This window comes from Megalobrama amblycephala, linkage group LG24, assembly GCF_018812025.1.
Source record: "Megalobrama amblycephala isolate DHTTF-2021 linkage group LG24, ASM1881202v1, whole genome shotgun sequence".
Classification (NCBI taxonomy): Eukaryota; Metazoa; Chordata; class Actinopteri; order Cypriniformes; family Xenocyprididae; genus Megalobrama; species Megalobrama amblycephala.
The window spans coordinates 2,242,574-2,255,525 of NC_063067.1; the positions used below are offsets into that span (position 1 = coordinate 2,242,574).

General features: G+C 39.4%; 1 long non-coding RNA gene across 4 annotated transcripts; it reads right to left on the reverse strand.

Moving 5' to 3' along the window:
- Positions 1-428: 428 nt before the first annotated feature.
- On the reverse strand, positions 429-4,169 carry LOC125260342. 4 transcript variants are annotated; one of them, XR_007183007.1, is made up of 7 exons: positions 3,780-4,169; positions 3,396-3,474; positions 2,214-2,256; positions 1,855-1,936; positions 1,277-1,311; positions 899-1,009; positions 429-706 (listed from the first exon to the last, which is right to left on the reverse strand). It is a non-coding gene; the product is annotated as an uncharacterized LOC125260342 (long non-coding RNA). The 4 variants fall into 4 exon arrangements; XR_007183006.1 differs by lacking the exon at positions 3,780-4,169 and having other exon boundaries at positions 899-1,006; positions 3,396-3,747; XR_007183005.1 differs by lacking the exon at positions 3,780-4,169 and having other exon boundaries at positions 3,396-3,747.
- Positions 4,170-12,952: the final 8,783 nt, after the last annotated feature.

The following is a 12,952-nucleotide window of genomic DNA, read 5'->3' on the forward strand; positions in this document are numbered from 1 at the left end:
GATAAATACACTATTTTACATTAAATTTCAATCTAGTTTGCGTTTGTACGAACATGACAATACTACATAATTACTGTACATGCACTAAAAAATACTAAAAACACTTTATAAAACAAAACATCTCAACTTTGCAATGTTTAGAGGTAATATTAAAAACCTGTAGCATACAATAATATGTGTATTAATGTGTAATATATATGTGTAATAATAATTTCATATTATGAAAATGCAAGGTTTTTTTTCTACAATTACAGCACAAACCTTAAATCAAGGCTTTTCTAGCTCAAAATGACACAAAATATTCATGTATACTATACCTTCAACTAGATAAAAAAAACAACAACAAAAAAAAAAACACTTTTTACAAACACAAATTCTTAAGTATTTTATTAATTAATTTATTATTTTGAGAACATCATATGCAGTCTGACAGTATTTTGTAAGACCGTTAGGCCTCAGTTCATCTAGAGAGGGATTGCACTCCATAAGAAATCTGTCAATTTTAAAGATACATCAAGAAATGCAGTAATCATCTTCCTACAAAGATGGTTGATGCTGTGGACCAGGGACCTTGACTTCGTTGACTGTGGTGGTTGTGAATGTGATGACTGGTGAAGAGTGAGGGTACCGATATTTCTGTCCTGGAACTGCCTTTTGTGCAGTGGAGGTTCGTGGAACAGTTTGAGAATGGACACAGGCCAGGATCCTGCAACAGAACCGTGTTGGTGGAAAAGGGGAATCGGACCATGTGACTGCCTGTCTGAGTTTTGTTAATAGCTGGAGACAGCATCAAATTTGACAGGGAGCCACCTAGTAATTCACTATGCAGGAAAAAAAACAAAACCCTGCCTTAAATTAAATACATATAATATGTAAGGAGAAAAGCCTTGTTCAGTACTTGGACACATAGTGTAGTTGTGCTTTGGGTTATCCAAGACAGTCGCAGCAGCTCAAGGTCCTTTCTGATGCCCTCCCCTCCACTCTCTTCACTTGTCCATTGTCATTACTGCTGTGTATATTAAAAACAAACAAACATCAAAATATATTATCATTTAATACTTATATTAATCTTAATACTTATATTGTTTTCCCTGGGGGCTCGATATATTACTAATTATATGGAGAAACATTACACAACAGAATCCTATCTATACTTTGTAAATAAATTAAAATCAACCTAAGTGCATTTATATTCAATTAAGTAATCGAAAATCACAAAATGTTAATAAATCAACTAGAAAAAGAAGTGACAGTGATATAGACAACAATCTCTTACCAAATTGCCAGTAATCAGCCAGATGTTTGGTGAATCTACAAAAAGGAAAGAAATGGTTCACTGAAAAGTCCTTAAAATGAGGAATTTAATTTTTACTACAGACCTATTCGTATTTTTGGGTTTCTCAGAAGCGGAAGTCGTCATAGTTGGGTAAAAGTCTATGGCGGTGAATGAGAGAATAAATTAAATATATTTTTTGTATTCCCATTTTCTCAAATAGTAAAAGAAACAACTTTCAAAAAGATGAAAAAAATAGAGAGAGATTGATAACCGATTTACCGTCACTCCCATAGCTGCTACAGGAAATCATATTCACTGAAAAAAATTATTTTGGCCATGCTTAAATTAAGCATAATTACATTTTGCTTGTTTAAATCATTTAAATTTAGTTTTTGATTTTAATAAAAAAAAATTTAATTGGTTTTATGGGAATTACAAGTGTTTTGAACCAAGCTGTGTAAATTCATTAAAGTCAGTTAAAAAAAATTAAGTTGGTTCCTTGCGCATGCGCAGTTGCGCACACAGTTGCTTTGGCGCCTTTTCAGATTTGTGGCTGTGGCAGCTATTGTGAAACTCACCTTCTTCATGTACTGAGTGTGAATGGCATCAAGGCGTTGTCCTGAAGAATCTCAGCACCAAACGCTAGAGATTACATCTCATCTGGTAACAAAAATAAACGTAACTGTAAGAACTCTAACGATATCTTACCCCCTGATATTACTGGTGATATAATTCCTGATATTGCACTGGTGATATAATTCAAACATATTAGAGGCACTGAGCAATGAGTAAGCTGGCCAAATTTCTGTCGAAAATAACTTGCATGATTAAAGTTGTCGACCCCCTGAACCACAGTCAGCCTTTATAAGTAAAAAGTATTTAAGTTAAAAATAAAAAATAAAAATACATACATGTGTACAAACAAATAAATAAATACCTTTTAGTGGAACAGTATGGTGTCTGTTCACTGGCAAACATAACTACAAACAGACTGTCACGATCCGGCCGTCTAGGGCTCGGTCGGACCGGAGACAAAAGTAAAAAAAAAACACCTTAAAAAGCCTCAAGCGGGCAACGGTTCCTGGTCTCCTGTCCCAGCTCACAATAACCACAAATTTCTCAAATCACAGTTCTTTTTATTATGATTATTTTGTATGAAACGATAATATTTTCAGGGTTTCATCGGAAGGGGTTACAGGCCAAAACAACAAACAAAAGGAGAGCTAACTAAGGGTTTAGAAAATACTAACTTACCTGACCAAAGAAAACAACAAATAAAATACAAAGAATTTACCCTGGCTCCCTAACTAAACGTAAATAGGAGAAAACTAGATTGCACAAAGTAAAAGTGGCACTCCCCGACCCAAACGTAACCAAATAATGAATAACAAAACTACGCTTTTTCAGAACGGATTAAACAAAGGAAAAACAGCAGAAGGTCTCAACTCTTAAGTGATAAATTAAGTAAGTGATCTCCGTCACACAACAATTTTAGGAGATAATGCTTACGAAACTGACAATAACAACGCTGGTCACACAGCAGCACAATAACTCTTTTAGTTGTCTGGGGCAGGAAACAGGATATAAAACACGCGTGGAGCTTCACGACGCGGCAATACGGCTCACTCCACCGTCCTTGTTTGCTGCCTTTAAGCGCTCCCGCTCTTCCACCTGACTCGCAACACCTGGTCCCAATCAAGCGGCGCTACCAGAGAGCGAGAGAGAGAGGGGAGAGAGAGAAAGAGAGAAAGACAAAGCAACAGCGTGCACAGTTACAAGATCACATTCTACATTACAATAGGCTAATGTATACACTTATACAGACGTAACTTATACAGACATAGAGAAATACAATAAAATAGATTAATGACCATGATATCATGTTATTATAATAGTTAAATAAATGATTATAACTACAAGAATTATAACTTTATACTTGTCACCTATGCTACCTCATTTAGCTGATTATTTAGCCTACAGGCCTTTCAAGGACAATCTCACTAAAACAACCCGGGGTTAATGATTTTAAAATGTGAGACTTCTTTCAAAAACATGTAAAAATCTTACAGACCCAGAACTTTTCAACAGTAGTGTACTGAATGATTGAGGTTTTGCTTACTAGTCATCTGGTTCATGGACCTTTGACAGGAGGTCGCTCAGCTCTGCTGGGGTGCAGGAGGCCATCAGCATGGAAGGATCTACGAACATAACATGCAATTTGTCACAGAGCCAACAATATTTAGTATAAAATGCCAGGTTTATTACAAGGAACCAAGCTAGAGCAGAGGTGGAAAGAATAATATACATATTAAAAAATATATATATTACTTAAGATAACAAAATGTATATTTTTAGATTTAGAATTCAGTATTGTACATGTAGTGTCACTTACATTTGGATGTGAAAGACTTCTTAACTAATAAATTAAAAATATAATAATAATTTTGCAAAAGAAAACTTTTAAGAAAATGTTTAATGTATTTAATGAGCTTTCTCAGTTCACCTGTGTTTCCTCCTCCTCTGTCAGCTTCCCATTTGTTGTAGAGGGGTTTTTCTGTCGACCCTGAAACTGCAGGACATGATTTATCCATATCTGTTTACCATTAGAGATCAAAAGATGTTTGAAATAGTTTCAGTTCATTTTCGCGCTCATGCAAGTGACGTCACCGATTAACGGTACAGCAACTTTTAGGTTAAATAAATTAGTTTACTATCATCCATTAACAATTTGCCAGCAAAACCTTTACAAAACTATTATAACATCTCATCTACACATAAAGATGCGATTAAAAGCCAAACTTTCATTAAACAAGAGCTCAAAATATAGAGTTAGTTAGCCAACCGCCTCTGAAAACGGTTGAGATGCTAACGGACTTTTTCAAAGACACTAAAACATTTCTTTGAAGTAAATATTCAACAGAAGTGTGTCGATTACACGTAAGAAAGGTATCAGGAACAGTTATATATATTAATTGTGTGATTTTATGGACTAAACTTAACTAAAATCAGTGAAAACAACAGACGGAGTCTGGGAACCAGGCTGGGAGACCAGCTTGACCAGCTAAAACCAGCTATTTCCAGCTTAAACCAGCTAAAACCAGCCAACCAGCTTAGGCTGGTTTAAGCTGTTTTTTTCAGCAGGGTTCGGGCCGATTTTCACGTCATAGCTCAGAGGCGGGCCGGGCCTCGGGCCTGTTTTAGGCTTCTCCTCCTTTTAATACTTTAGACATCCATTAATTGAAATAAACCATGAGAAGCTGATGATGGTAAAACAAACACATGCATAGATATAGTGCTGTGCTGGCGGAAACATGATGAGACTATAGCTGCGTCTCATTTCTGAGGCTGCGTGTGCGCGTCCTCATGTTTAGTGTAGCAGAGAGTGCACCTTCAGCGCAGCAGATTGAAGAGTGAGAATTGGATTAAAATTAGGGATGTTCATTTCGGTGTGACCCATTAAAAATACCAAAATGTTATTTTCAAGGCTTTAGTTTTATACATGTGCAAATATGGCATATAAAACAACAGAATATGAGTATTCACACGTCACGTACCCGCAGCGCTTGAATGGAGAAATCGCCTTGTGCACCTTGTGCACATACACAACATAGCCTATTTATTATCAAAATAAAATACAGTCAATCAAAGTTACACTGCTCAATGTATATAGGATAGTCTGTACAATCTGTGGCGTTCAGCCCTATACTATCGACTCACTTAAAAAGCACATGTGAAGGATGTATTGTTGGAACGCGAGCGAAGTACAAAGCCTATAATTTACATAATAATAATAGTTTAGCATTCAAATACTTCACGAATATGGAAACATTTGGATTTGTGCCGAATTGGAGAGGTAAGCGACATGTTCTTTTATTTTTCGTTATGGTTCTGTTCTGAATAGGCTACCGTTTATAGGATAGGCCTATGTTGTCTATAGCTATATGTTTATAGTTTGTTTTCTTTTTAAACCGTCTAACCGATAGTATTAATTGGTCAAACTTCTTGGTTAACAGTTAACTAGTCAATTATGAGCATCCCTAATTAAAACTTTCCAATGCGGATGTCATGCTTTTTCTCTTATGATTCTCTTTCTCTATGAGAGTGTTCTTCTGGCTGTAACATGTTGTCTCGCTTTTCATTTGAAAATAAAATGACCATGTTCAGTGGTGAAGATTTGATTTTGATGCACAGCTGTGGTGTAAGGTAAGACAACCTGTAAGTTTGTTTTTAAGCCAGTTTTGTTTTTGTTTTTTTTTGTTTTTCCGCACACTGTTATGAGCAGCAGAGCAGCCTGCCTCAGCTTGAAAAAAAGCTGTTTTTACTGGTGGTGCCCCAGGTAGCCAGCGGAATCGGGCCAATTGCGGCTGAGTGTCGGCTCATTTGGCTGTGTACTGGCACCGGCATGCCAGAAGTGAGCCAGCTCTGGCCCAGTAATGGTTGCCAGATTTGGCCAGGCTTTGGTTGTGTGGATCTGGCCCGATTGTGGTTGACAAATGGCACATTAGGCACATTCAGGCCAATTATGGGCCATAAGTGCTGGCCTCATTTTGCATACAATATTGCCATTACAGACCTGAAGAAGGTTAGGTTACATATTGAGAGTGGATAGATCGTAAGTTATGTCTATAACTATGGATCTATGAGACCGAACGATGACCGTCACCACGGTCTTACCTGAATGACGCCATTCTTCCGCCTATCCTTGAGACCTAATATCAACAATGTCAGGTGACTGACCTTAGGGGTTGACTATATAACATCCGGATGAACCAACCACTTCCTCTTGCCTGGAACGCCCCAGTTCGTCCCGAGTGACAAGGGATGGTGACGGTCATCGTTCGGTCTCATAGATCCATAGTTATAGACATAACTTACGATCTATTTCGACCTCACTCAGACCGTCACCACGGTCTTACCTGGATGACTAATAACATCAGGGTCACGAGGGACTAATATCTCCTCCCTCTCCTGGCAATTTAGCAACAGATAAAACGGTAGACCCCAAAGAATTCGGATTTGTCACATTAATCCTATAAAATCTTGTAAAGGTACATGGAGTACTCCAAGAGGCTGCAGCACAGATGTCTGAGAGCGCTACTCCCTTGAGTGCTGCCCAAGAAGTAGCCATGCTCCTGGTAGAGTGAGCAACCAGATCACCCGGAATGGGGAGATTCTGGTTCGAATATGCTTGTGAAATTATATCCACAATCCAATGAGACAAACGTTGCTTAGACACAGGCTTACCTGTACACTTCTTGTCAAAGCATACAAATAGTTGTGTGTGTGAGTGCCGCAATGGGCGAGTGCGGTCAATGTATGTACACAATGCTCTAACAGGACAAAGAGAAAAATTATCCAACCCTGTACCCGTACAAAGAGGGTCAGGATGGAAAGCATCAAGCTCAATTACTTGATTTATTGTACTAGGCTTAAGGACCTTGGGTAGAAATGACGGGTTTGGCCAAAGAAAAACCCCCGTTTTCTCCGCCTTCCATCTCAAGCAGTCTTCACTGACTGATAAAGAATGCAATTCACCAACTCTTTTGGCTGAACATATTGCCAAAAGGAAAACCGTTTTCCATGTTAAGAACTTAAGATCAGCTTGTTCCAAAGGTTCAAAGGGTGCTTTAGCCAGTGAGTGTAAGACAATAGTAAGGTCCCAAGAAGGTGATCTCATAACTCTCCCTGGGTGTAAACGATGTGCACCCTTAAGAAATTGAGATACCAAGGGGTGTTTGCCAACACTTACACCATCTATTAATGTGTGGAAGTGGGAGATGGCTGCAATGTATACCTTTATGGTATTTACCGATTTCCCCGAGTCCAACAATGACTGTAGAAACCGAAGAACAACATTGGTGTCACAACTGGCCGAGTTTAGCTGACGGTCTTGACACCACGTTGAGAAAATTCTCCACTTGCTAGAGTAGTTACTCCATGTAGAGGGCGCTTTGGAACTATTTATTGTCCTCAATACAGCTTCATCTAAGTCTTTAGAGAAGGACTTATCAAAGGCCATACCCACAGTTGTAACGTCTCTGGTTTCGGGTGCCAGATTTGGCCCTCCGCTTGGGAAAGAAGATCGACTCTCTTCGGTAACGGCCAAGGGTGACCTTGGACCAAACGTACAAGGGCTGGAAACCAATGTTTCTTTGGCCACCTCGGGGCCACAAGTAAAACTTTGTGATGGCCCAATGCTATCCTCCTGAGCACCAGGGGAATCAACGGTAGGGGAGGAAAAGCGTACAACAATTCTTTCGGCCATTCTTGAGATAGTGCATCTATCCCCAAGGGACCTCCCTGGTTGTTCAAGGAGTAGGAAAGCAGTTCCTTTGTCACCTGGAGACATCGTGCTGATCTGGTGCCGCCCTGGTGATTGATGTGGTACACTGCAGACATGTTGTCCGTTCTTACCAAAACATGTTTGTTCTGCAACAATGGGTAAAAAGCCCTCAGGGAGAGATACACTGCCCTGAGTTCCAGCACATTGATGTGCTCCAAGGTCCAAGGAGATTCCCAGACTCCCCTGATGGACCTGCCTTCCCAAACTGCTCCCCACCCCATTAGAGAGGCATCCGTTGTTATCACAGACCGCCTCGCTGGGATGTTGCCCAACGGAACCCCTTGTGATAGCAACGTCTTGTTGTTCCAAGGGCGTAACATTTGGATACACCTTCGTGTAACCCTTATCCTTGCATGTCTGTGTAATTTGGGATGTAACTGGAAGTTGTTCACCCATCGTTGTAGTGGACGGGCTCTGAGAAGGCCGAGTGGGATCACAACTGCTGCTGCTGCAATCATACCCAGCAATCGCTGAAACTGAATTAACTTCATCCTCTTGTTCAGACGGAATGACTGGGCTAGAGTGAGCAAATGCACCACCCTCTGGGGTGATAAAGATGCAGTCATTAGTTGTGAATCCAACAAAATTCCCACAAACACTGTCTGTTGTCTGGGAATTAGACTGCTCTTTTCCCAGTTCACTTTGAAACCAAGAGACTGGACATGTTGAAGCACTATTTCTGTGTCCTTCATGACTTGATTGTGAGAAGGAGCACAAATTAGCCAGTCGTCCAGGTATGATAGAATTTTCAAACATGCACACTGAAGAGGTCGAAGGGCTGCTGAAACCACCCTGGTAAAGACCCTTGGAGACAGAGACAGGCCAAATGGAAGGACCCTGTACTGATAGACCCGGCCTTGAAAGCCAAAGCGAAGAAACGGTTGATGATCTTGACAGATGGGCACGTGGAAATATGCATCCTTTAAGTCTATGGAAGTGAACCATTCTCCCAGTTCTATGACTTCCAGAATTTGCACTGTAGTCAGCATTTTGAAAGGTAACACCTTTATGAATCTGTTCAGTTGTCGTAAATCCAGAATTGGTCGAAGTCTGCCATCTTTCTTGGGTACTAGGAAATATTTCGAATAGAACCCAGTTAGCTGTTCGTTGGAGTTTACCTGTACAATCGCTTTTTTCTGTAATAAGACTGTGATCTCGTTGGCCAAAATTTGTGCCTGGACTGGGTCTTTGACCATGGTCATATGAACCCCTGAAAAAGTAGGAGGGCGTCGCCGGAACTGTATCCTGTACCCTGTCTTGATGGTATCTATAACCCAAGGATCTGATGTCACTTTTTCCCAACTGTCCAGGCATAGTTGGGAGCATTCCCCGGCGACTCCTAGACCGCTATGCATGGCCTCCCCGGGGTTTAGAACCCCTGGTAGTACGCCTTTTAAGAGGTCCTCCCCTGACTGGAGTGTGAGGCTGGTCAGTTTGGGGATTTTGGTAAAACTGTCTGGTGCCTCGATCATGGAACTGGTATCCTCTAGTTCGTCTTTTGTCATACCCCCAAGGTTCCGAACGAGGAAATGGTAGGGGCTGAAAGGAATGACCAGCTCTATGGCCATATCTGGCAGGTCCACCAAAAGTTTGCTGAACTGTTTCTCTTCTGCGTCTTGCCTGCTCAGCAGTATCCAGTAAAGACTGGGAATCATTGTGAAATATCCGTCCTGGAACCACTGGCATATTAGTCAGTTCCTTCCTAATAGTCTCAGGCAAAGATGTTTGGGCTAACCAAATCTGTCTTCGAGCTAAAATTGCTGAAGACATAGATGCTCCAATATCTCTCGTAAGCTGTGAGTGTGTGATGAGTGCTGTGTCAATCAAATTCATGACATCACGCTCCTCTGTATTGACAAGTTTCCTCAAAGCAGCCAAAACTATTGCCAAAGCATTTCCTGATCGGGCTGCCCGGGTAGCTGCATTATACGCTTGGCACATTAACCGATCAGTCTTCTGACACTCCTTACCAGGACAACGAGGGTTGTCTGTAACCTTATCAGGTCCCAAAGTGGTTAAGGCTGCGATCTCTCGCTCCACTGATGGCATGTTCCCCATACCACTCTCAGAGGGATAATTTATTTTAACAAACTGCCTACAACCCGCATTAAACTGAGGTGCAGCTTTTGGATTATTCCAGGCTTTCCTTAGCATCTGTGAATAATCATCAGCCACAGGAATAGATGCAGGAGGCTGTGTACGGGAAATGCTCGTCCATACACCTTGTGTCGGAGCAGGAGCTGTAGCTTCTTCCTGAGTATCAAGGCCCAGGATCCTTGCTGCACTTAAAATGCTAGAAATAATGTCAGAATGTGGATACCCTTCTGAAACATCAGATCTAAATTCCTCTTCCTCATTTTCTTCAGCATTCTCTTCACTACCATAGAGAGAATTATTTGCATGTAGTGATACGGCATCCATAGAATCATCCCTCCTTTCCTGATTTGATGTTAACTCATCTCCAGGAGGAGGTGCAACAGGGAGTACCGATGGTTGTGCGTTTACTGGAGGATTACGTGTTTCAAGCTTACCAGCTAAGTCACGCAATGCTGCCAAAATTTGTAATTGAGTGTCACCTTCGGGCTCTTGTACTACTGTGGCCCTTTCCCGTTTATCCTGAGGTATGCCAGGACATGAGGACTTAGTGAAATCATCAGGCCTCTTGCGTTTATGAGGGGAAGTGCTAGGAATCACTTCTTTGCTACCACCAGTTGAATGTCTGGCTCTCTGTTTTCTTTCCTGCAAAGATAGCTCCAATGCAGCTGCACAAGGGTTTTCAATATCATCTAATAAATGCTGCATACTCAAACAGGAGGGGCATTCCCGGTGCCCATCACGTGGGTGTAAACCAGTTTGGCAAAAGCGACATTTTGAGTGACTCATGACAATCCAGAGTTCAAGTCACTCGTATAAATAACAGTCTATGGTAAGGGGAAAATAATAATTAAATAAACAAATTTAACTGTAACGAATCACAGTATTTTAATCAATTGAAATTAAACTGCAAGATTTAAAAAATAAACAATCTGGCATTTAGTTTACCATAAGTGAAAATGCCATTAACATAAAGGTTGTGACGAATCACAATTCATTAATCATCCTTAAAGTCTGCGAACAGAACACTTGGATTGACAGAAAACCCCTTTTTAAACTGTAATTCTTTAGAATAATCTACTTGGTCTTAGTTGAAAAATACAATTAACAATGTACCATTAATATATAGATTGTGACGAATCACTCTTCATAATCATCTTACAAAATAACTCTGCGAACAGAGCTCTAAGAGAAAATTATAAATCCACCATTCTACGTGCGCACACGCAGTAGATAGGATGGAAAAACACTTGTCAGCTGCGAACAGCCGACCCAACAAAAAAACACCTGAATACAAACAAAAGAAACACTCACCGACGTATGTTCCAACGACGCGCCGAGATATATAAATGAGGAGAAATCCACCGCAATCCTCAGGGACGTGAAGCACCTGCACGAAAACGTGACGGATTGGAACTGTAATCTCTCCTATAATTAAGCTCAAATTTTACCGCTTCGGTCTCAGATGAGGCGAGAAAGGCAAGAGGAAGTGGTTGGTTCATCCGGATGTTATATAGTCAACCCCTAAGGTCAGTCACCTGACATTGTTGATATTAGGTCTCGAGGATAGGCGGAAGAATGGCGTCATTCAGGTAAGACCGTGGTGACGGTCTGAGTGAGGTCGAAATAGATCAGGGACTGGGACATGGGGTCTAAGAACTTTTCAAAGTGGGTCATCTTTTAACTATATAGCAAACTGATCTGCATTTGTCATGAAATTACTTAAATGCAATATATTTTAATATAACATAATATATAATTACAACTTATTTATTGTTTTAAAAATATATATTATACTCTGGCCTCTCCCTGTTAATGTTAGTTATTTTATTGCATTAGTATTTTAATTTTATATAATTAAATAATTACCAAATTCAGATTTAAAATTAATTTTAAATGGATTAAACAATCAAAACATACAAACAAAAAAGAATGAAGAAATCACCAAAGTCAATATATAGTTTTTAGACCTAACATTTTGCCACATTCTCTTTTTTGCTTTGTTTAATATATTAAAATTAAATGAATTTGGTAATTATTTAATTCATAATCATACAATCAGTAACTGTCCCATTTAACAATGTTTTGTAGGGACGGCAACCAAAATTATCAATTAATTCACTCCATAATCAGTATCATGTAACATAATGTTTCAAATCAATGCTGCGTGACTTTTACGTGTTTTAATGTGCGTGCGCGTGATCATTCGAGTCGCATTTGAACTGGAGCGGAGAAAGTTACCATGGAAACGTCGCGGCACCTCTCAACTGACAAGCAGCGAACCCCATCTCTCACTGTTGTTTTCACTACTTTCAGGTAAATTTAGTCCCTATAATTACACAAATAGTACATAAAAATATTCCTGACACTTTCTTTAATGTAAATGACTGGCTTCCGTTGAATATTTACTTTATATAAATGGTTTAGTGTCTTCGAAAAAGTTCGTTAGCATCTCAACCGTTAGGCTAACATTAACTATAAGAGGTTAACTAACTTATAGACGTGAACTCGTTTAAGTTTGGGCTTTTAATCATATATCTTATGTGTAGATGAGAGATTTTGATAGGTTTGTAAAGGTTTTGCTGGTAAGCTAATTAATTTAACTAAAAGTATGCACTGTACCGTTAATCGGTGACGTCACGAACATGGAGAGTGTAAATGGGCTGAAACTATTTAAAACACGTTTTGATATGTCATGGTAAACATTTCCAAACATCTCAAACTTGTTTGATCTTTCATGGTAAAATGGCTTTGACGTCCAAACATAAGTGACATTGTATGAGCATTACTGAATAAGTAAGGTTAACATTAAACCTAAAAATGTAAATTCTGTTATCTTAAGATTTCTTTGTGTGTATATTCTGTATATTATTATTTTTCTTTTCTGCATTTCAACTCTGCTATAGTTTATTTATAATGTGCATGCCATTGTTTACTAAATATTGTTGGCTCTGTGACAAATTGTTTTATGTTCCCAGATTTTTCCATGCTGATGTGCAGTTGAACATCTTTAGACATTGTGAACCATGTGACTGGTAAGTGATACCTCAAACATACACTAACATTCAAAAGTTTAGGATCAGATTTGTAATGTATTTGAAAGAAAGCTTTTATGCTCACCACTGCTGCATTTATTTTGATTACAAAAAATAATATTGTGAAATTACAATTTTAAAATTCAGGTCTTAAAAAGCCTTAAAGTCCCTGTAAAGTCAAGTCTGAGAATTGTTTCTAAACAC